The following is a 23,854-nucleotide window of genomic DNA, read 5'->3' as shown; positions in this document are numbered from 1 at the left end:
GTCCTCAGCTGCAAAAAGGGTGACTTTAGACCAGATCAGTGATTCTCAAAGTGTGATGACTATGTCATCAGAATGCCTGATATGATTTTTAAACAGTTTACAAATGGATCTAAATTCTTTTGATAGATATTTATTTTTTTATTTGTTGGTTGGTGGTGCTGGGGATTGAACCCAGAGTCTCACACATGCTAAGCACATAATCTACCACTAAGCTTCCCCAGAGCCTAGAAATGTAGTCTAAAAATGCATATTAGCACATTAAACCCATAATAGAGTTACTGTTTTGGTTGAATTTTTTAAAATTTAGCTTGGTACAGTAGTGCACACTTTTTAATTCTAGCAACTTGGGAAGCTAAGGCAGGAGGACTAAAATTTCAAGGCCAACCTCAACAATTTAGGGATGCTCTGCCTCAAAATAAAAATAAATAAATAAAAAGGACCGGCGAAGTAACTCAATGGTAAAATACCCCTGGGTTCAATTCCCAGTACCAAAATATAAAATAAAATAAAGTAAATCAATTCAAAGAAATATATTAGGTAAATAAGGTAGAGGGGCACAATAAAAATGGCAAGTTTGGCTGGGGTGACACATACCTGTAATTAAAACAACTTGGGAGGCCAAGGCAGAAGGATTGCAAGTTCTAGGGCAGCCTGGGCAATTTAGCAAGACCCTGTCTCAAAGTAAAAATAAAAAAGGGGTGGGGTTTTTTCTCAGTTAGTACAGTACCCTTAAGTTCAGTTCCCAGTTTGGAATCATTAAGTTATGTTACATCCAAGCTTTTCTTCAGTTACACCATTCAATTATTCTATGGTATGCCAAGAGGGATACCAAGAGGGAATTTTAAGAGGGAATTAATCTCACCAGCCCACAATTATGGTAGGGACTAATTCCTATGAATGGAGTTGGAGTTTGTCTTTTTTTGGCAGTACTGGGGATTGAACCCAGGGAAGCACTACCACTGAACTACATCTGAGCCCTTTTTATTTTATTTTGAAGCAGGGTTTACCCAAAGTTGCTAGAGCTGGCCTTGAATTTGCAATCCTGCTGCCTCAGCCTTCTGAGTCACTGGAATAATAGGCATGTGCCACCACACATGACCAGAGTTGGACTTTTGAAGAACCCTCAACTTCAAGAAGCCCTCAATTCTCTTCTTAGATTACAGTGGTTACAAGCAGCAAAACTTCCAGGGCAAAAGGACAGTGACACCACATCACCGTCCCACTGGTATCACGCTACATCCTCCATTCAGCGGTCCCAGCTCCTTGTTCCTCTCTCCCTGGTGACACCTAACAGAGGCTACCAGACATTTGTGTCCCAGGACCTGGAAACTTTTCCTGGCCTGCCAGACAAAAAGTATATCTAATGCTGGTCAAGATCATCCTGGTCATGACAGGCGCCATGATGCACATGCCTGAAATCCCAGCAACTCCAAAGGCTGGGGCAGGAGGATCAAAGTCAGCTCAGCAGATTAGCAAGGCACTTAGCAACTCAGCGCATCCCTGTCTCTAAATAAAATACAAAAAAGGGCTGGGGATGTGGTTCAGTGGTTAAGCACCCCTGGGTTCAATTCCTGGTACAAAAAAAAAAAAAAAATCAGCCTGGTCAACTGTAAGGAAAAATAATCCTTTTTAACACTTAATTGCTATACCTACTTAATGTTCTTGCCACAAAATTTGTCTTTCAATTTTAGAAGAAGGTACAAGAAAACTGAAAAGTTTTTAGACTAAGAAGAAAGGAAGGGACCGTGTGCCTCTGTGGCTGGGAGTAAATTTTTCACAAGCCCTTTATGGAGAGAGATAGTCCCAGCTGCACACCCACCTAGAGAAGGCTAGGGAAGGGTGCAAGGTAAACAAAGCTCAAGAACCCCAGTGCTCCACATTTACCTCAAAGAAACCCCAGAAACTAGCTGTTTTCTTAGAGCTCCCAACAGCTGTGTCAGAAGCACCAGAAAAGTACCAGCTGTTTCACTTCCTGTCAGGGAAGGTTTCACTTCCCTCCAGTCCCAGGTTGCACAAGCCTATGAGGAGAGACTGGAGAGAGGTTCCCTGAGGGCTGAGGGGCTGGGAGGGGCAGGCTGCAGAGTTTACACCTGTGTGTGTATGTATGTGTGTGTGTGTGTGTGTGTGTGTGTGTGTGTAGGTTTCTCTGTGTCTTCATGGGGGGTGAGTTAGGCTTGTGTCTGTGCATTTATGTGTTTATGGGGGCATCTATGTGCATATTTATGTGTGGAATGTTTTCATGTGCATTTATGTGGGGAGCTATGTATATAAATGTTCCTGTGTGTGCATGTGAGTATATGAGGGAGGTTGTGTATATATTTGTGTAGGTGTTTACATGTTTGTAGGAGGACTCCAGAATCTGCGAACTTTGGGAAGTGTATTCTTTCTCAGAACACGATTGTAGGGGTTGGGGATGTAACTTAGTGGAGAGCACATGCTTAGCATGTAAGAGGCCTGGGTTCCATACACAGCATTAAAAAAAAATAATGGGACCTTGGATTATGGACAGAGGATAAAAATAAAATGTAAATGGTGGGGGGAAATCAGTGCTGTGGGGACAGGACAGTAGAAGGAGTAGAGAGGTGTGAGGCTAAAGAGTTAGGTGTGGGAGGAGTCAAGAAGAACTCGGCCTCCAAGGAGTCGAGGGAGTAGACTAAGCCCCGATGCCCAGGAGGGCTGCAGTCCACCTGCCTTTGCACCCCACCTTACCTTCCTACATTTTTTTTTAATACTGGGGATTGAACCCAGGAACACTTAACCACTAAGCCACATCCTCTGCCATTTTTATTTTAAATTTTGAAACAGGGTCTCTCTAAGTTGCTTAAGTCCTTGCTAAGTTGCTGAGGCTGGCTTTGAATTTGTGGTTCTAGGGCTAAGCCTTCCAAATTGCTGGGATTATAGGCATGGACTACCATGCCTGGCTAAACTTTCCACACTTCTGCTACCTGATCTGAAAATGGGGAAAATAAAATACCTACCACATAGATTCTTTTTTTTTTTTTTCTTTATTTGGTACTGGAAATTGAACCCAAGAATTCTTAACCACTGAGATGCGATGGCAAAACCAAACCTGGTTGTGAAATAAAATTATAAAAATGTTATGGTAAGAGACCAATGCCTAGGGAAGGAGCCAGTTCCCCTCCCCTCTCTCAGCCTTTCTCCAGGAAGCCATGGGCCCCTACCTTTAGGATTGTGAATAATTGCCCTAAGAGTTTGACTACTTCCTCCTGACATATACTAGAAGTCTGTGAAAAGAGCTGTTTCTTCTTATCTGTTCTGTGAGCATACTTTATGTTAGAGACCCTACACAAGGCCTTCAGTCACATAGATAAGGAATTTTTTTTTTTTTTTTTTTTTTTTAAAGAGGAAAATGCCCCAATAATAGGATGGGTCTAAGATGATGTCAAATAACCTATGAATATTGTGAGATACTGTGGATCAGTGCTCAGAATTTGGAGTTTTTATCTTTCTCTGGGCCCACTGGCATAAAAGAGTTTGAAGTTCTTCTCCTCTCTGAGTGCCTCTTGCTGCTTCTCGACCAGTCTGTTTCCCGCCACAGAACTACATCCCCAACCCTTTTATATATTTTATTTAGAGACAAGGTCTCGCTGAGTTGCTTAGGGCCTCACTAAGTTACTGAGGCTGCTTTGAACTCCGGATCATGCTGCCTCAGTCTCCCGAGTCACAGGTATTACAGGCATTGCCACTGTGTCCAGTTACCTAGATTCTTTGGTGAGGTTTCCTTTCTTCCTTCCTCCCTTCCTCCCTTCCTTTGACTGGAGATTGAACCCAGGACCTGGTACATACTACACAAGTGCATCACCACTGAGCCATACCCCCAGCCCTCCCATTATGATATTTAAATGATGAATGCATGCCAAGTGCCTTGGCCCATACTTGTGTGCAATCCCAGCTGAGGTAGGCTGAGGTAGGAGGACTTCAAGTTTGAGGCCATCCTGAGCAACCTAAGGGAGACCCTTCTCAAAGTAAAAAGGACTGGGGATGTAGCTCAGTGGTAAAGCACCCCAGGGTTCAATCTCCAGGACCAAAACAAAAAGACAAGAAAATAAAACAAAAAAATTTGTGGTGGACTGTGGACTGCTCCTAAGTTCATTACTATTCAACCTGAGGGCGCGGACTGGTCTGAAGACATGCAGGTGCCCTCTACGCCTATCCAACACTTCCCTAATGGAGACTGGAATGCCTCGCTAGCCACTGAAAACTAGTCTGCAGCTCCCACTGCTCAGGTCACTGAGTGTGTAGGAATATCTACTGAGTGCTCTTGAGCTGTTCTTCTTCAGACACTTAAGCAAGATGGAAATAAGGTTATTGAAAATAAACACCAGTTTAGGGGCTGGGGCTGTAGCTCAGTGGTAAAGCATTTGCCTTGTACATGCAATGCCCTGGGTTCAATCCTCAGCACTACATAAAAATAAGTAAATGAAGATATCGTGTTCATCTTTTAAAAGGAAAGAAAATAAACACTAGCTTAAAAAAAAAAAAAAAAAGACTGGGAATGTTGTTCAGTGGTAGAGCACTTGCTTAGCATGTATAAGGCCCTGGGTTCAACTCCTGGTCCCACACACAAAATAAAATACATTTTTTATAAATATAAAATGAATCATTTGAATATTTTTTAAAGATACCCCACAAAGTTGAATATAAAATCTTTCTTTGGAAAAGCTTTGGTTAAAAGGAGAAGCTAAATTTCACATCTCAAAAAACTGGCTCTAGGAACTCCAGTTAGGACTTGACCAGGGAATGTAAGAAGCCAGCTGAGCCCACACAGGTCCTGAGGCTAGAGTTATCTGTCAGGCAAAAGCTACTCGGGCTGGTAGAATGGAGGACCCAGATCTTGAAGTGGAGACAGGAGGAGGTAGAGAGGAGGAGGGCTACGCTCACATACCTGAAAACAGGTCAGAATCAGTGAATCTCAGCAGGGCCAGATCCCAGAGGCTGACCACAAGCTCTGTTTGGGCAGGGACAGCTTGTCCAGATTCAGCTTCTTGGTCTGTGTGGTCAGAGCCTGCTCAAAGGAGGCCTTTTGTGGCTGAAATCACTTCCAAGGGGCCTCCTCCCAGGTGTGCCCTGGGCATTGTTTAGCAGGAAAGGTGTGGCACCTGACGACAGTGGGCAATGCATGAAACATGAAGCCATTCTGGAATAATATCCTGCCAAGTGCAGAGACTGTAAACTGTGGAACAGAGCACTGTTTTTGACACTTTATCAAAGATAACTGACATACCCAGAAACCAGTCTTGTGTTTTGAATCTGAAAATCTGTAGGACAGAAAAAGGGACCAAAGTATCTTCTAGTGACCACAAAACTAAACCTAAAAGAATTCTGAAAAGACAAGTAGGTTATAACCCCAAAACTGAAGACAAGAGAGGTTTTCAGAAGTAAAGATAGTTGTTGGCCATACGAATACCTAAAAGATATTTTCACTGAAACATCTTTTTCTTCCCACTGGTAACATGCTGTTGCTATATACCACCTATAGCAGAGTATAGGAGTTATCTACATAGGTTTAAGGATTTAGATACTGTTGATTACCATTTTCATTTTATTTTTCTATTAAACTATTATTTTAATTGTATAAATTTGTTAGGTACAAGTGTGATAATTCAATATGTACATACAATGTGCAATGATAAAATCAGGGTAGTTAACATTTCCAGCTCCTTAAACATTTTTAAATTTTATTTTTCTGGTGCTGGGGATAAAACTCAAGACCTCATGTATGCTAGTTACATGCTGGGGATAAAACTCAAGATCTCATGCATGCTAGTTACATGCTTTACCACTGAACTATACCTCTAATCTTTTTCAATTTTTTTTATTAACATGTTGTAATTGTACATACTTATGAGATACAGTGTAATATTTCAATACACACATAAAATATGTACTGATAAAATCAGGTAATTAGACATTTGTTTTGTTTTGTTTTTGATGTCAGATTGAACAAAAGGCTTCTCTGATGCTAAGCACACATTTTACCACTGCTTCTCTATACAGGGGTTCAATTTCTAGTTATATATATATATATGCTTTTGTTTTTGTTTTTGTTTTAATTTTGAGGCAGAGTCTCTCTAAGTTGCTTAGGACCTTACTAAATTGCTGAGACTGATTTTGAACTCACACGCCTCCTGCCTCAGCCTCCTGGTGGCTGGGATTATAGACTTGCACCACCACACCCAGCTCCCCAGTCCTTTTTATTTTTTATTTTTTTATTTTAAGACAAAGGTTCATTAAGTTGCTGAGGGTCTTGCTAACTTACTGAGACTGGCTTGGAATTTACAATCCTCCTGCTTCAGCCTCTGGAGTCACTGGGATGACAGGACTATGCCACCATGCCCAACTTCTACACTTTTTTGGGGGGGAGTAGTAGGGATTGAACCCAGGGGCTCTTTGCTACTGAGCTACATTTCCAGCCCTTTTTATTTTTTATTTTAAGATAGGGTTTCACTAAATTTCTGGGACTTGCCTTGAACTTGCAATCCTCCTGCCTCACCATCCCAGGAAGCACTGGGATTACAGACATGCACCACCATATCAGACTTCTATGCCACTTTTATATAAAACAAATGAGATTCTCTGATCTCTACAGTTAAGGAAATAGAGGACTGGGATTGTGGCTCAGTGGTGGAATGCTTGCCTAGCATGCTCGAGGCACACTTGATTCCCTTGCTTGAGTGACAAGTATGCTGAAGCACCTGTGGGCTAGTTGGTTAGATAACTTGCCTGAGATCACACTGCTGGTAACAAGAAGAGGTGCACCTGTTCCAGGTGGATTCTGCCATACTGGCCTTCCCTGGTAGCCTAAGAGAAATGGTCTTCAAAATCTTCAAAGGTCTTCAATGACCTCTAGCAGGAGACCGCAGAGAGCAGATCCCTGCAGGAGACCGCAGTGAGCAAAGGTGGGTCATGGGAATGGCCACATCAAGCACGAAAGGATTTTTCCAGATACTGAGAATTTGTGTTGGTTTTGTTTTTTTGTTTTTATACCAGGGATTGAACCCAGGGGGTTTACCACATCCCCAATACCTTTTTTTAAAAAAATATTTTATTAGAGACAGGGTCTTGCTGAGTTGCTTAGGGCCTACTCTAAGTTGCTGAGGCTGGTTTTGAACTCTCCATCCTCCTGCCTCAGCCTCCCAAGTCACTGGGATTACAGGCATGTGCCACTGCACCCAGCTAGAGCTTGTGCTTTAATCACCGAAATATTTTTAGGAAACAGGAAAGTTAGCTCTTTCACAGAACTACTGTGTAATTTTTTTTAAATTCCTTAACATTCATGAGCCTTAATGTCTTTATATGTGATAAAGGGAAAATACCAAGTGCCTCTTACTTATTTTTTTCCAACTAAGTTTTTCAGTATGTGAAGGTATAAAATAGTGTATATGAAATTATATTTTATTTTGAGACAGGGCTCGCTAAGTTGCTGAGGCTGACCTTGAGCTTGCACTCCTCCTAGCTCAGCCTTCCAGTGTGCACCATTGCACCTGGCCTGAAAATATTTTTAAAACTATACAGCATAAGTAATATTCCTCACATAATATTCCTCACATAAGTCTTTATTTTTTTCTCTGTGTGTTATTTATTTATTTTATTACTTCCTGAACTTAAGCATTGAGATATGAAAAGATTTATTTCTAACCATCTATCATCATTTGGGGCATCCGTTGGTTTTTTTGTTTTTTTTTTTTTTTAATCTTTGTTTCTTTTCTCTTTTCTTTCTTTTTTTATTTTTATTTTTTCTTTTTATACCAGGGATTAAACCCAAAGGGTGTTTAACCCCTGAGCCACATCTCGAGCCCTTTCTTATTTTTTATTTTGAGATTTTTGAGACAGGGCCTTGCTAAGTTGCATAAGGCCTTACTAAATTGCTAAGGCTAGCCTCAAACTTGCCATCCTCCCTCAGCCTCCTGAGTCACTGGGATTACAGGAGTGTGCTACCTTGCCCAGCTTTTTTTACATTTTTAAAGTTAGAGCTTTATAGTTAAACATAGTAGTTGGGTTCATCCCAAGAACTCATATGCATGGAATTCAATTTCAGTTCATGATTCCCTCACACAAGTTTTTCTAAAATGTGCTCTTCCTCTCTATTCTTAGGGCAAGGGCATGGCAAACATAATCTGACCTTTTTTTTGTCAACTTGAGATTATTTATTAGAACACTTTGTACTGCTATTGCACTGTCACTAAATTCAGAATGCTGTGGATCTCTTTAGCTCTGTGGGCCCCTGTTCTAATAGCTGTATATTGCTCTGCTTGTATAGACCTGTTCTCTGATTTTTTCATACCTTCCCAAGCAGTTAACTTGCTACTTTGGGGGACTCTCCTCCAGCAATCCTCCCCCTCTAATGTGTTGCTTATTGTCAAGGGACCAAGGAGTGGGATAACCAAACTTGTAAGAACTGTGTATAAAGTAGTAGTCTATGGATTTTAAATGGGAGCACCTTTAATTGCGCTATGAAACAGGACATAGTGACAGATGGATGGACTGATTTGTAGTTAAAGATGGCAAATGAAGCTGGGCCATGGTGGCACATGCCTGGAATCCTTGCAACTCGGGAGGCTGAAGCAGGAAGATCACAAGTTCAAGGCCAACCTCAGCAATTTAGTGAGACCCTCTCTCAAAGTAAAAAGTAAAAAGGACTGGAGATGTACCTCAGTGGAAGAGCACCCCTGTGTTCCGTTCCCAGTACTGAAAAAAAAAAAAAAAGAAAACGAAAAAGAAGAAGAATGGCAGATGAACCCATAAATTAAGCTTAGTTTCTCTCCAAAACCGACACTAAAATAAATTTTTTATTTTTATTCATCCATTCATTCATTCATTCATTTATATTTCTAGTATTGGGGATCAAACTTACGGGCATTCTACTGCTGAGCAATATTCCCAACCCTTTTTATTTTATTTTTAAGATTCTCAGACAGCATCTTATTAAGTTGCTTAGGCTGGCCTTAAGCTTGTAATCCTCCTGCCTCAGCCTCCTGACTTGCTAGAATTATAGGCATATGCCACTGTGCCTGGTTAAAATAAGTTTGTTTTTTTTTTTTTTAAATACTTTTAGTTGTAGATGGACACAGTAACCTTTATTTCATTTATTTAGTTTTTATGTGGTGCTGAGGATCCAACCTATTACCTCACACATGCTAGGCAAGCACTTTACCACTGAGCTACAACCTCAGTCCCTTGTTTTATTTTTTAAAGTATATATCCACAGTGATGAAGGGCACAGGAAAGGAGAAAATAGCAAGAACAATTTGGAATGTAAGTGCTAGATGAGGACTTCGGTATAGTTCCAATGGTACAGTGCTTGCCTAGCATGCATGAGGGTCTGGGTTCCATCCTTAGCACTGAAAACAACAGACAAAAAAACAGTTGAAAGATATAAAGATGCTTTCCAGAAACTAGAACAAAACAACAACAACAACAAAAATTAAAGAAAAGATCTTTTAGGATGATTTTAAAAAATTCAATATATGAAAATTCCATGTTCCAGAAAGAGAAAACAGAGTGGAGAAAATCATCAAAGAAATACTTCAAGAAAATATCTTAGAACCAAAACACATGAGGTCCAGGTTGCAAGGCCATTTGAAGAATTCAGCACAATGGATGAAAACCAATTATATCAGGTGCTGGGATGTGGCTCAATGTCAGAGCTCTTTCTTAGAATATATGAAGCCATAGGTTCCACTCCCAGAACCACAAACAAAAAACAAAAACAAAAAAAAAAAAAAGAAAAAGAAAGAAAGAAAAGAAAGAAAAACTAATATATAATTTTATATAAAAATATATAAGAAAAAGTAATATATGTATTTATGTATAATGATTAATTCCATGAATACAAGGTGTGCAGAAAAGAAAAAGGTGTAATAAACTACACAGCTCTGCCTTCTAATATAAACACTGAATATAGAGTTAAGAAAATGAAGATATAAATATTGGGATGATGGAGGGACAAATAACATGTGTGTGGTGATCAAGGGTAGGAGAGAGAGCTGAGAGAGAGCTAAATCTTCATCTTCCATACTGGGAGGCCAGCAGCTAATGCCTAAATTGAGAGGTGGGGGGAGTCAATGGGGGTCAGTGTGCAGCTAAATGGTAGAGCACTTACCTAGCATGCACAAGGCCCTGGGTCCATCTCCTACTCTGAAAAAAAAAAAAGGAAAAAAAAATCAAGTATAGCGACGTAAATAGTTGTTGGGGACCTAGAGGGAGATAGTAGAACATTCAGCTAAGGCCTTAAAATTGCTACGTCTACAGAGCCCAGAATGGTTGCCATGAAGGCTGATGGGCAGGGATTGAGCGGTGGTGCTCTGTCTCTCCACCATGGTGTGAACAGTTGGAGTGCCTTCTTCCTGTTTTTCAGGCAGTTATGTTTACCAGTAAAGTGACCTCTGAGCAGAATGGAGAAATGAATAGTGTCATACACAAACCACAGGCGTTACACCCCAGCAGAGCTCAACAGACCATCACGAACCAAGAAGTACAGAGTGTCTGCAGAGAAATTGCTTCATCATTCTGAGTCAAACTCTGAAAAGGAAGACTAAGGGATGCAACTACTATCATTCCTGAAATTATTTGTTTATGAGCACAGTGGCACACGACTATGTATCTCAGCAGTTGGGGGGCTGAGGCAGGAGGATCGCTTAAGCCCAGGAGTTTGAGACCAGACTGGACAACATAGTGAGACCCCATCTAAAAAGAAAGACAGAAGAGGGAAGAAGGGAAGGAAAGTAGGAAGGAAGGAAGAAAAAATTTCTGCTCAATATCTAGTTTCCCCATTAAAGTGCAACATTCACTAAATATTGTTCAAAATTGTTCACTAGCTAGGTGTGGTGACACAAGCCTGAATTTCCTGTGACAGGGGTGTCTGAGGCAGGAAGATGGCAAGTTTTGAAGACAACCTCAGCAATTTGGCAAGGCCCTAAGCAACTTAGTGAGACCCTGTTTCAAAATTTAAAATAAAAAAGGTTGGAGATGTAGCTCAGTGATAAAGCATCCCTAGGTTCAATCCCCAGTACAAAAACAAAAACAAAAACAAACAAACAAAAAAATTTGATCACATTTATTGGGAATTTACTATGTGCTAGGAGCTATGCTCAAAAGCTTTCTGATGGTGCACACCTATAATCCCAATGGCCTGGAGGATCATGAGTTCAAAGCCAGCCTCAGAAACTTAGCAACTAAGTGTGAGACCCTGTCTCTAAATAAAATACAAAAAAGGGCTGGGGATGTAGCTCAGTGGTTAAGCATCCCTGAGTTCAATCCCTGGTACTGAAAAAAAAAAAAAAAAAAAAAGCTTTCTGAATATTATTTTATATAGTCCTCTGAACAACTCTGTAACATAAGTGATCCTACTATTTAACAGATGCAGAAGTGCAGCCTCCAATTAAGTAAAAATTTTGGTTGGTGGGGAATGCCAGATTGAACCCAGGGTATTGTGCCTGCTAAGCATGCCCTCAATAACTTAGGTGACATATTTTAACTCAGGGAGACAGTCTTTGGGGGCCATGCCACCCACAGCTATATTCTACTGCTTTCCTTGTTATCTTTGTTCCCTGCTGAATTCCCAGTACCTTACACAGTGTTGGCATACAGTAGATGCTCAATAAATGTTTGTTTTTATTGTCCTTTTTTGTTGGAAGCAAAGTTTGAGATCTCAAATTCAATACTGACTTTTTTTACCCAGTACTGGGAATGGAACCCAGGGCCTTGCGCATGCTAGGCAGGTGCTCTACCACTGAGCTACAACTCCAGTCCTTTTTTATTTCATTTTTTATTTTAGAAAAGGTCTAAGTTGCTAAAGCTGACTTTGAACTTGTGATCCTCCTGCCTCAGCCTCCTGAGTAGCTGTGAGTACAGGTTTGTACCACCATGCTTAGCTAAGAGAAGGCTTTTTCCTTATTCCAGCCAGACTAAGCCAGGGATTCAGCACCAGTCATGCTAACACTTGTGTCCATAGTCTTCAAAGTCGATTTTGAATCCAAAGACAAAAAAAATGGCCTCTAGGTGTCTGTGGCCTTTGTTGAGGAGGAGGTGGGGAGGGGGGTCACTACCATCTGTTAAAAACAGGGCAACAGTAGAACTTCCTGGTCTGACATTAGCTGTGGTGTTGTTGAGGAGCTGGGGATAGAACCCAGGCATGACGTATGCTAGGCACTCAGCCACCACTCAGCTACCCACCCAAGCCCCCTCTTTTAGCACATGGCATGCTGTCCTGAAATGATCCAGGTACCCTATTTCTACCCCTAACATGTAGTTTCTTTGATGGCAGAACCTATCTCCACCAAACAACCAAGAGTGACACTTTATGAGATCAGTATTTGTTCTGCAGATGAATGAGAGGATGAAGGAAGCTACATAGTTCCCTTTCCTCTTTCAGGCTTCTGTTCCTGCCACTGATGGAGCCTCTAGACAGGGGATTCAGAACAGTTCTTTACCAGGTCTTTGTTCCTCTGATTTAAGCAGGTGCTTTATCCCTAAAGTGCATTTTCTTATCTCTGTTCTACATCTCTCTAACTCTGCTTTAAACCAAAAAGCTCCATCCAGAGCCTTCAAATCAATGACTATTCAGGAAGATCAAGGAGGGAGGCTGAGCAGGGAGGGGGCGGTGGGAAGAGAGAGAGAAAGAGAGAGAGAGTCCTGGGGAGAAATGACTGGGAGATAAGGGGAGGAAGGGGAGTGGAGGAGCCAGTGCTTCTTGACTGCCTCTTTTGTGCTCTGCCCTTTACCTTCTAAGTCCTTCCAACTTTGCGAAGACCTATTATTGTCCCTATTGTGTAAGATGTGGAAAGCAAGACCTCAAGGATCAGTTCTGCAACTACCCAGTCATGACACCAGGTAAAAACAATAGGAATAGCTGTAATCCAGGGAGCCTTTAAGATGGACTTGACACATGACACAAATTGTCTCCTGTACTCTTCACTGTTGCCCTACCAGGTGGGCAGGAGGTTGATCCCCATTTGACAGTTGAGGAACCTAAGCTCAGAGAAGTTAATAACCTGGATTCAGGTTGCATAGTAGATGGTTTATCAAGGACCACCAAACTAAATCTGCCCTTTGCTTAAGTTAAATCCTCCCAGGAAAAGAAAAGAATAAATAGTATGTGAAAAATAAATACAGCACAGGAAGGCCAGGCATGGTGGTGCATGCCTTTAATCCCAGCAACTTGGGAGACTGAGGCAGAAGGATCTTAAATTCAAGGCCAGCCTGGGCAATTTAGAGAGTCTCTGACTCAAAGAAAAAGAGCTGGGATGTAGCTCAGCAGTGGAGCAACCCTGAGTTCAATCCCTATTACTGCAAAATTAAATTAATTAACAAATTAAAACACAGTAAGGATTTTTTGATTTTTGGTGCTGGGGATGGAACCCAGAACCTTGCAAATGCTAGGCAAGTGTATCTCACTGAGTTACCCCCCCCCCCCCACCCCCAGCCTCAGAAAGCATCATTCAGAGAGGAAGAGGGGGTTCTATAGCATGGACTGTGAGGGACCACAACCTCCTTCACCAGGAACACTCTTGGGCCAGGGCCTAGGTGGCCGTGTTTGTATCACGTACCCTTCTCAGAAGTGTCTGCCTGCTGCTCCAAAGACTGAGCAACTGGGAACTCCCACCACGCATCACCTCCACCACCTTCCCACTGAACACTTCTATGTTCCCTTCCCCCGCCACTGTCCAGGTGACCTTCTTAGGCCTCAGACACCTACTTTTCAAAGTACCTTTTGATCCACCCTCCAATCCATAGTCCTTTTTTTTTTTTTTGGCTGGGGGATTAAAGGGAGTGGTGTATAGGGGTTTCTCTATCACTGAGACTGAGCTATATCCCCACCAACTAAATTGCCAAGGCTGACCTCAAACTTGAGAGCCTCCTATCTCAGTAGCTTCTGAGTAGCTGGAATTACTGGTGTGCACTACCACACCTGCCCCACATAGTCTTAAATCCTCTGAAACTCTTGGGCAATGTCCTGCCTTAAGGTTCTCAACCTTGATTTTACCTGAGTATTTCCTGGGAAATACACCAGCCACAGATGAGAGCCTCACTTTGGACTTAAATCAGATGCCTTGGGCTTAAGGTTTGGATTCTGGGATTTTTTTTTTTTTTTTTTAACTTTTAAATTTTTTTTGTAGTACTGAGAATTGAACCCAGGACCTCGCTCATGCAAGCACTCTGCCACTGAGCTATATTCCCAGACCTTATTTATTTATCTTGTTTTATCTTTATTTCCTTTTTTTTTTTTTTTTTTTTTTTTTCAGATCAGAGATTGAGCCAGGGGCACTTAACCACTGAGCCACATCCCCAGTCACCTTTTTGTATTTTATTTAGAGATAGGGTCTCACTGAGTTGCTTAGGGCCTCACTAAGTTGCTGAGGCTGGCTTTGAACTCACCATCCTCCTGGCTCAACCTCCTGAGCAGTTAGGATTACAGGCTTGCACCACCATGTCCAGCCCACCTTATTTATTTTTATTTTGAGACAGAGTCTTGCTAAATTGCCCAGGCTGGTCTCAAACTTGCAATCCTCCTGTTTTACCCTCCAAAGATTTAGTTGTAGATAGACACAATGCCTTTATTTTTTTATTTTTATGCTGTGCTGAGGATCGAACCCAGTGCCTCACACTACCCAGTGGTAGGCAAGTGCTCTACCACTGAGCCACAAGCCAAGACGGTTTTGTTTTTTTTTTTTTTTTTTTTTTTTTTGTAAAGCTTCCCTAGTGATTCTTATTTGCAGCTGAAGTTGAAACCACTGCATTTCAGGAGAAAGGCCACATCATGAAAATGCTAAAAACAATAGATGGCATTATCTACACATATTTAAAAAACACATTCCTTAGGAGCCAGGAAGGGAAGTTGGTGAGGACTTCATCAAGGAGGTGAGCCTGAGCAGCAATGCAGAAGAATGAAGAAGGAGACTTAGGAGGAAATGACAGGAAGGAGAATGGGAGGGACACCTCTCTCTCACCTTTCCCTCTTGCTCCTCTTCCTCCTTCTATCATAGCAGGTTTTCTTATCCATATCCTGGAAGCCTTTCGCTTCACCACCAGCCATCAGGAGTCTCCATCCTGTGTGTCCAGCTTGGAACTGCACTTTAGGAGGTGACGTTTGGTTCCTCTGCTCACCGAAGGATCACGAAAGCTGCTGCAGGATGCACAGTTTGACCTTGATGCATGGAGTGAACAACTATCCTCTGTGACACAGGCTTTCTGTCCTTCCCTCTCCCAAGGCTGGCATGCATGTGCATTCAGCTCCTCCTGTGAAGAGAACAGGTTCTGGGGAGGCCTGTGGCCCCATTTTATAGGGAGAAACTAAGGTCTATGGAAAAATCAGCCTGAAGACAGTGATATTCCAGGTGTACCCTACGAATCAGCAAAAGTTCAAGAGCTGGCCACTGTGAAGGAAGTGAATGGGTGGAGGAGGGAAACAGGGTTTGGAAGACACCTCCATATTTATGACCTACTTGTCAAGACCAGCAAGGATATTTCCCAGACTCTCCATCAGGCCAAGGGCTAGGTTAGAGTCTGCCCTGAAAGGCTCAAGATCAGGCCTTGGGACTGTAAGAGCTTATGTACCCACTCTCCCCAACCAACATAGAACATTCATTTGCATCTACAATGTTTCATAGGTGTGCCAGAACAATCTCCTAGGTGACTTTTCTTCACTCCTAATGCAAAAATGTCACAATTTGGGATGACTCCACCCCTCAAATGTGGAACCTGGCAGGTCTCTGTTAAAATGCAAATTCAGGGGTCTTAAATAATTTTAAAGTTGTAATACAAGAAGTGAATTGCTTGCTCCTAAGCTGAAAGGATTACCTTTTACATGCAAATGATATAATGAGTCTTTAAATGCAGTTATTGTCAGGGTGACCAAGACTGGAGGGAAGGGGGCCACCTGGGTGAGCTCCAGAGCACTGACTGTTGGAAAAACAAAAACAAAAACAAGAAAACTGGGGATAGGGATATAGCTCAGCTGGTAGAGTGCTCGCCTCACATCCATAAAGCCCTAGGTTCAATCCCCAGCACCACAAAAAAAAAAAAAAAAAAAAAAAAACCTAGAGCAGAGGAGAAGACCAAAAGGGAATGCAAGAGGGAATGCAAGAACCCAGGAGAGCTGATAAGAAAAGTTTTCAGGCAAAGGCAACATGTAGAAAAAGAACACCATTCCTGGGGTCAGTATCTAAGGGTGACAAAAGAGGATTTTTTTTTTCTACCAGAAGACCAAGGGTATCTGGGACAAACATAAGACAGGAACTCAGTATTTCAGGTCCAAGAGTGTGCCCAAGGGTAGATTTCCTGATCAAAAGGATTATGTTGAATTTTATTATTAGAGGTGAGCACTCTATCACTGAGTTACACTCCCAGCCCCTGAATTTTGTTTTTTTATCTCCAGCAATTTTTGAGCATAACTGTTGAAGAAATGATTGATTCTTTGCCTCTGTCATTTGTTCACCAAATACTTGAGATCCTGCTATATGCCAAGCAAAGTAAAGTATACTAGGGTTATGGTTCTTGCCCTCATGAAGTTTATAGTCTACACAGAGAGACAGAATCTGGATAATTAATTAATTACATGAATATAATTACATTTAGGATATAAAAGGACATGAACCACATAGGAGGGGGATCCAACCCAGAGCAGTACAGTTTCGCACAAGAAGTAATGCTCAAATGAGATCTAAAGGATGGATAGAAATTAGCCAAAGAGAGGAAAAGCATTGCAGGCCAAGGGGAAGTATGTGCAAAGGTCCTGAGGTAGAAAGTTAAGGAACTGAAAGAAAGGGTAACAAAGGAAAGAGAGAAAAAAATATGTAATGTTGGGGTTGGGGGTGTTGCTCTGTGTAGAGCACTTGCTTGCTTGTGTGAGTCCCTGGATTCCAATTCCAGAAACACATTAAAGAAAAAAAATGCTAGGTGCTTTATAGCGCATACCTATAATCCTAGCAACTTGGGAGGCTCAAAATAAAAAACCAAAAGGGCTCATTGTTAGAACACCCCGGATTTCAATCCCCAGTACCAAAAAAAAAAAAAAAAAAAAAAGAGTCTGGACACATGGTACAAGCTTGAAGTCTACCCAGGAGGCTGAGACAGGAGGGTGGAAAGTTTGAGACCAACCTGGGGGACTTAGTGAGATCCTGTCTCAAAAATTTAAGAAAAGGCTGGTGATGTAGTGCAGTTTTAAAGTACTTGCCCAGCAAGTGCTAGGCCCTGGGTCCAGCCCCCAGTACCATGAAACAAACAAACAAATGAATAATGTGGTGCCAAGCAAGAGGTAGTGATTCATATTACTTTCCATTTAAAAGCCCTGTCCTATCCAGTGCACTTGGAGAATACAAGGAAATTCATGCCAGTGGATTTTTTTTTTTTTTTTTTAAGTTGTAGATGGACACAATACCTTTATTTTATTTATTTATATGGTGCTAGGGATCGAACTCAGTGCCTCACATGTGAGGCAAGTGCTCTACCACTGAGTTACAACCTCGGCCAATGCCAGTGAATTTACTATAGATTTGCATCCATCTTACTACTTGGCCACTATCTTCCCAGAGTTCCAGGCCCTGCCATTATTTCTCAGTCTGGTTTTAACTCTGAACCTGGTTTAGGGAACAGTCTTGTCCTCCCAGGTACAGAAGATGGCAGACTGTCTGATACCAAATGTGCTTCCCATAGGGAAATTATTTGCAGTGGTGATGATGGGCTTTTTATTTCTTTATTTTTTCATACCAGGTATTGAATGCAGAGGTGCTTTACCACTGAGCTATATCCCAACATCCCAACCCTTTCTGTTTTTTGAGACAGGTTCTCTCTAAGTTTCCCAGGCTGGCTTCAAATTTGGAATCCTCCTGCATCAGCCTCCCCAGTTGCTAAGATTCCAAGTGGGCAGCATGCATGGCTGACAGTCATTTTAGACCTAACTGGTTTCAGCTAACCTATCTGAAGAGGAATGTCGTACCTAAAGGCATCCAGTCCCCAAAGATAAGCAAGACTAGGGCAGAAGAGAAACTCAGGTCACCTAGGCAGCCAAGACCAGGCATGGCAATGATGAGATCTATATCAATGTGCTCAAGAGGGACTGGACGGTTGAACTGGGCATCTGACATTTGCTGCTGATCATCAAGTGCTTGCTGATCCACCCTAACCCTGAGTCTGCACTTAATGAAGAGAGAGGCCACCCGCCCTTGGAGAACTATGAGGAGTCCGCTGTGGGACTGCCTACTCACAGAGATACACAGTGGCACAGGTGGCCCAGCAGTTGGTGGGCTGAGGCCAGCCAGGCCCTGGCCAGTGAAGCTGCAGCCTCCTCCACTGACCCTGTGTACCAGAGGCCCAGGAGGGGCTGACAGTCCCATGGCCAAGAAGCATGCCAACCAGCACAATAAGAAGTTGGCAGCCAAGAAAAAGATAAGAAGCAGGCACTTAGGTGGCTATGGTGGACTTTTCTGCCTCCTCCCACCACTGGCTCAATTCTCCCCTCCAGATCCTTCCTTCAACTCTTGTCTCTAAATTAATTAAAGTATGGCTGGGGTAGAGGAGGGTGTGGGGGACACTGGGACATGCATTTGTTTTTCTAAATAAAAGTTGGAAAAAAAAAAAAAAGACCAGGCAAGAAATTGCCTTTAGAAGACACACTCATTGCTGTACCTTGAGAGGCCCACCCTGCTCTAGATTGAACTCAGTTTTGGGTTAAGAAATTAACTTAAAGAATCTAATCATTTGAATGGGGATACAGCTCAGCTGGTAGAGTGCCTGCCTCCCACGCACAAGCCCCTGGGTTCAATCCCCAGCAATTTAGCAACACCCTGTTTCAAAATTTTAAAAAAAAGGGTTAATGGGCCAGGCATGGTGGTGCATGCCTTTAATCTTAGTGACTCAGGATACTGAGACAGGTAGATCACAAATTCGAGGTCAGCTTGAGGAATTTAGTGAGACCCTATCTCAAAACTTAAAAAAAAATTTTTTTTAAAGACTGAGGATGTAGCTTGGGGATACAATCCCCATGTGTTCAATCCCCAGTAATACACTCACACAAAAGAATACCTTTGTGGGCTGGGATTGTGGCTTAGTGGTAGAGCACTTACCTAGCATGTGTGAGGCACTGAGTTCGATTCTCAGCACCACATATAAATAAATGAATAAAATAAAATAAATGTCTATCAACAGCTTAAAAAAAAAAAAAAAAAAAAAAAAAAAAAAATCTCTTTTCCAGCATGGTGGTGGCCCATGCCTGTAATTCCAGCAATTTGGAAGGCTGAGGCAGGAGGATTGCTAATTCAAGGCCAACCTCAGCAATTTAGAGAGTTCCCATCTCAAAGTTAAATAGCGGGTAGGGGGCGCTGGGTATATAGCTCAGTAGTACCGCACCCTGGGTTTAATTCTCGGTATTAAAAAAAAAAAAAAAATCCTGCTTATGAATCCTTTCCAGTCAACTGAAGAAAACTCAGAGAAAATATAAGAGCAGGAGGGATTGGCCAGGAAGCCAGAGACCTCCAAAAGGGTAAAGCAAATGACCTCCTTGGGTAAGTGCATTAAGATCAACCGGAAGGATTTGGGGGTGTCCCTCAGTGGTAGAGTACTTGCATAGCATATGCAAGGGTTCTATACCCAGAATTGCAAGAAAGGAAAAGGGTGAGGGGGAGATGGATCAAAAAGGAATAATAATTGAGGACCTAATATAGAAATATCTTCTCAGAGTAAGGGCAGGGCTGCACCTTAAATTTTCTGGTGGCAAAACCTGACTTGAGGTTAATTGCATCCTCTGCAGGTGTACAGCAGGGTGGCCAGTTTGCACTCAGCATAGTCACTAGCCCATGAGACAGTTTATGGAGCAGTAAGACTATCTTCAGGAACAGCAATATTGCAGATTCGCATATTCAAAAAAAAAAAAAGTCTTCATTTCCTAGGACATCAAACAACCCATGGACAAGCAAGATACCTGTAAGAAACTATCCCCAGGCCAACTTGACTTTAGCCTGAGAGATGTTAAAGTAAAAAAAAAAAAATCAGTTGTTACACTCAGGAAATGAATGACATATGTATGAAGTTAGTCACTGGCAGCAATTGATTGTGTAGCAGAATATTGGAAACAGACCAACGACCCATTAATAAGAAACTGGTTAAGTAAATTATGATACCCATTTATGGAGGACTGTGCTTTATAAAGATAAGTAAAGATGGGCATGGTGATGCATACCTGGAATCCCCTCAACTCAAGGGACTAGGGATATAGCTCAGTGGAAGGCATATCTGGGTTCAACCCCCAGTACCAAAAACAAAAGCAAACAAAAATGATGCAGGGGACTCAACCTGCTGTGGCTGGTTTGGTCACATGGAAAACTATAAAAAGAAAGCAGTCACCCTCTAGGAACAGAGGCCACCTCCAGCTGACAATGCAAGGAAACGGAGTCTGGGTCCTACAACCACAAGAAATTGACTTCAGCCAACAACCTGAAAGAGCTTAGAAGCCAACTATTTCCCATAACCTCCAATCAGAAATTAAGTTCTGCCAACATCTTTTGTTTTGCTTTGTTTTGTTTTATGGTGCTAGGGTTGGAACCCAGGGCCTTGCACATGCTAAGCAAGCATTCTACCACTAAGCTACATGCCCAACTTTTCTCAATTCTATTTTGAGACAGAGTCTTGCCACGTTGTTCAGGCTGGCCTCACGCTTGTGATCATGTGCCTCAGTCTCCTGAGTAGCTGGGATTACATGTATAAACCATGGCTTCTAACTTCATTGCCGTTTTTTGTTGTTGTTGTTGTTGTTGTTGTTGTTGTTGGTTTATTTGTTTTTGGTGCTGGGCATGGAACCCAGGACCTCATGGATGCTAAGCATGTGCTCTTCCACTCAGCCACATCCCCAGTCCCTTTTATGTCATTTTTATTTCTTCACAGAGGTATTAGAAACTTGAAGAAAATTTAGAACAAAAGTCCAGAAGAGGCCTGTGAATGAGTGAGCCCAAGCTTATTTACATTTCAGAGCAAAGTAGGCCCAAAGGCCCGCTTTTGTTTATGTCATAGCATTTAGGTGTTTTTCGTTTTGTTTTGAGACAAGATCTTGCTGAATTTCCCAGGCTGGACTTGAACTTGCAATTTTTCAGTCTCAGTCTTCCAAGACACTGGGATTATAGGCGTGTGCCACTGTGCCAGGCCTCAAAGATCCACTGTTGATTCTGTTTTGGCAGCTCCTGCCCATGCAGGAGGTCTTGGGTTCAGTCCCTAGCACAGAAAAGAAAAAAAAAAGAAGAAGAAGAAGAAGAAGAAGAAGAGGAGGAGGAGGAGGAGGAGGAGGAGGAGGAGGAGGAGGAGGAGGAGGAGGAGGAGGAGGAAGAAGAAGAAGAAGAAAGAAAGAAAGAAAGAAAGAAAGAAAGAAAGAAAGAAAGAAGGAAAGAGAAAGGCAAAAAAGGCAACATATCAGATTCTTCCCAGACCTACTGACTCAAACTCCAGGATGGAGCCCAGATCTGTTCTTTAATGAGTTCCCCAGGTGATTCTGATGTATATTCAAGTCTAAGAACCAGTATCCCCCTTTAGGTTGTTGCTATGGTTTGGATCTTAAATGTCCCCCAAAAGTGCATGTGCTAAATACTTGGGCCCTAGCTTATGGCACTATTGGGAGGTGGTGGAACCTTTAGGAGGTAGGGCCTAGTGGTAGAAAGTTAGGTCATTGAGCCTTCGAGGGTGTGTGAGGACATAAGCCCCTGTCTCTCTCTTTTGCTTCCTAGCTACCATAAAGAGGTAAAGAGGTTTCCTCAAACCTGTGCTTCTGCCATGATGTACAGAGAGAGACAGGGCCAAATACTCATGAACTAAAACCTCTGAAACTGTGAGCTAAAATAAACCTTTCCCCTCCCCTCACTCCTTCCCCAGGACGCTCTACCACTGAGAGACAGGGCCTTTAATTTTGGGACAGTCTTGCTGAGTTGCAGAAGCTGGCCTCAAACATGCAGTTTTGTTGCCTCAGCTTCCTGAGTGGCTGGGATTATAGGCATGCGCCACCACCGCTGGCAAGCCTTTTCTCCTTTTAAATTGATTTTGTCAGGTATTTTGTCTGAGCAATGGACAACTGACTAACGTGGAAGAATAATACCATATTCCTAGGATGAGTGATAGGGCTGGTGGAGGTGGAGGGTAGAGGCATTTCTGAAGTTTGGGAGAGTCTGAGATTTGTCCTGGCCAGTCTCCAAATGGTCATCAAATCTCAAGGGCTTATGGTAATCGAAGAAACTTCAGTGTCAGAGAAATACAAAGACCGTAAAAGTGTGCCCAGCTAGGTTAGACACACATGGTGGGTAATGAAAGGAAGTGACAGGCTGCCCTTTCACAGAGGGTCTTCTATCATTCCACACTAATGGGCACAGCTCTAGATAACACACCAAGGAGGTCACACCAGGATGGGTACCAGGTGACCTGACAGTCCATACCATCCTCAAAAGTGCTGTTGTATGCTAGGCATGGTTATATATGCCTATAAGCCCAGCAGCTCACGAGGCGGAGGCAGGAGAATAACAAGTTTAAAACCAGTCTCAGTAACTCAGTGAGTGAGACCCTAAGCAACTTAGCAAGATCCTATCTCAAAACAAAAAATAAAAAGGGCTGGGCATACAGCTCAGTGGTTAAGCACCCCTGGCTCAATCCCTGTTACCAAAAGAAAAAAGAAAAAAGGTGCTGTAGTATGTCACGTCAGTGAATGGTCTACTAGAAAACACAAATCCAGAATACGAGTAAGGAAAACCTAAGTAAACCAAGAAGTGTCTGCAATTATTAACTGCAAAATGTTTTCTAAAACCTGAGTTTATGTGCTCAGGTAAGAGCCTACATAGTTGGGCAGAAGTGGGTGAAGTGTGACACACAACTGATGTTGGAAAATAGGAAACCAGGAGAAAAAGGAAGACCAAATCTAACAGACACGTGAGAAATATGTATAGGGTTTAAATTGCAGGGAGCACCTGCCAACACACTGCCCCTTGGGCTGAGGTCTTTCTACTTGGTACAGTCTGAGTTGGATATCTCTTTCTCTGCACTCATTTGTTTTATTTCTGTCCTCTGACCTTTCATGTCTCAGCTCTTTCCCCATGAATTGTTCAGGTTCACATCTCCACCTACCTACCCATAGCTACAACTTCTTGGCTGGTACCTAGGAGCTTGGCTTCTGCCTACCTCTACTCACAAGATGACCAGACAGGTCTGCCCAACCATGAAGGCAATGACAGCTTATATTAGACATCCTTGGATGGGACTTCCTGGTGCTATCCAACTGTGCCAAGAGAACTGAACCCTGGGGGAATGTTCCTGGGAATCACCTCAACACAATCCAATACAGTTGAGTTTGCACTTTTTTGCAATGTTGCAGGACATATTTCACGTGGTGCTTGTGCTGATATGGGGACAAAAGTATGATAGAGTTGGGAAGAACATGGAGAGACCAGAATCCAGAGGAAGAATTCTTGATGGAGACAGAACCTTTTTATTTTTATTTATTTATATATTCATTTATTGCTTTGAAGGAACACAAGAAGAAACGATCCCAAGACAATCATATTTTGAGGTACTGAGTGTTGGGGTTTCAAGATATGAATTTGAGGGGAACACAATTCAGCCCATAAAACTATCTGAGTAAGAAATACTAACACCAACTCAATTCACTAGCAGAGATTTATTACAACCAGCAAACCAAGTTAAACTCAAGCACCCCCTGCCAAACTATAAGACACAGCTAGACTGTGGTGCACCTTTAGGAACTCCCACACATGTGGACACATGACAGCGGGGATTTCCAGAAAGCTTAGGCACTTAACCTGTGACAGAAGATACTTCCTTCTGGGGGTCTCAACTTCTCTACCGGTATTAGTCT

At 42.3% G+C, this 23,854-nt stretch overlaps 2 long non-coding RNA genes across 2 annotated transcripts in view; one reads left to right on the top strand and one right to left on the bottom strand.

Moving 5' to 3' along the window:
* Nucleotides 1-23,854, top strand: part of LOC306661353 — an 84,427-nt gene that overhangs the window by 48,965 nt on the left and 11,608 nt on the right. Inside the window, exon 2 of the long non-coding RNA XR_013763857.1 lies at nt 19,427-19,520. This is a non-coding gene — a long non-coding RNA (uncharacterized lncRNA). The remainder of the gene's footprint in view (nt 1-19,426; nt 19,521-23,854) is intronic.
* Nucleotides 15,025-23,854, bottom strand: part of LOC306661355 — a 30,025-nt gene continuing 21,195 nt past the window's right edge. Inside the window, exon 3 of the long non-coding RNA XR_013763859.1 lies at nt 15,025-15,258. This is a non-coding gene — a long non-coding RNA (uncharacterized lncRNA). The remainder of the gene's footprint in view (nt 15,259-23,854) is intronic.

This window comes from Sciurus vulgaris (genome assembly GCF_902686455.1).
Source record: "Sciurus vulgaris genome assembly, chromosome: 5".
NCBI classification, from domain to species: Eukaryota; Metazoa; Chordata; class Mammalia; order Rodentia; family Sciuridae; genus Sciurus; species Sciurus vulgaris.
The sequence above is the reverse complement of the archived record's forward strand: the minus strand, read 5'-3'. Positions and strand labels throughout refer to the sequence as shown.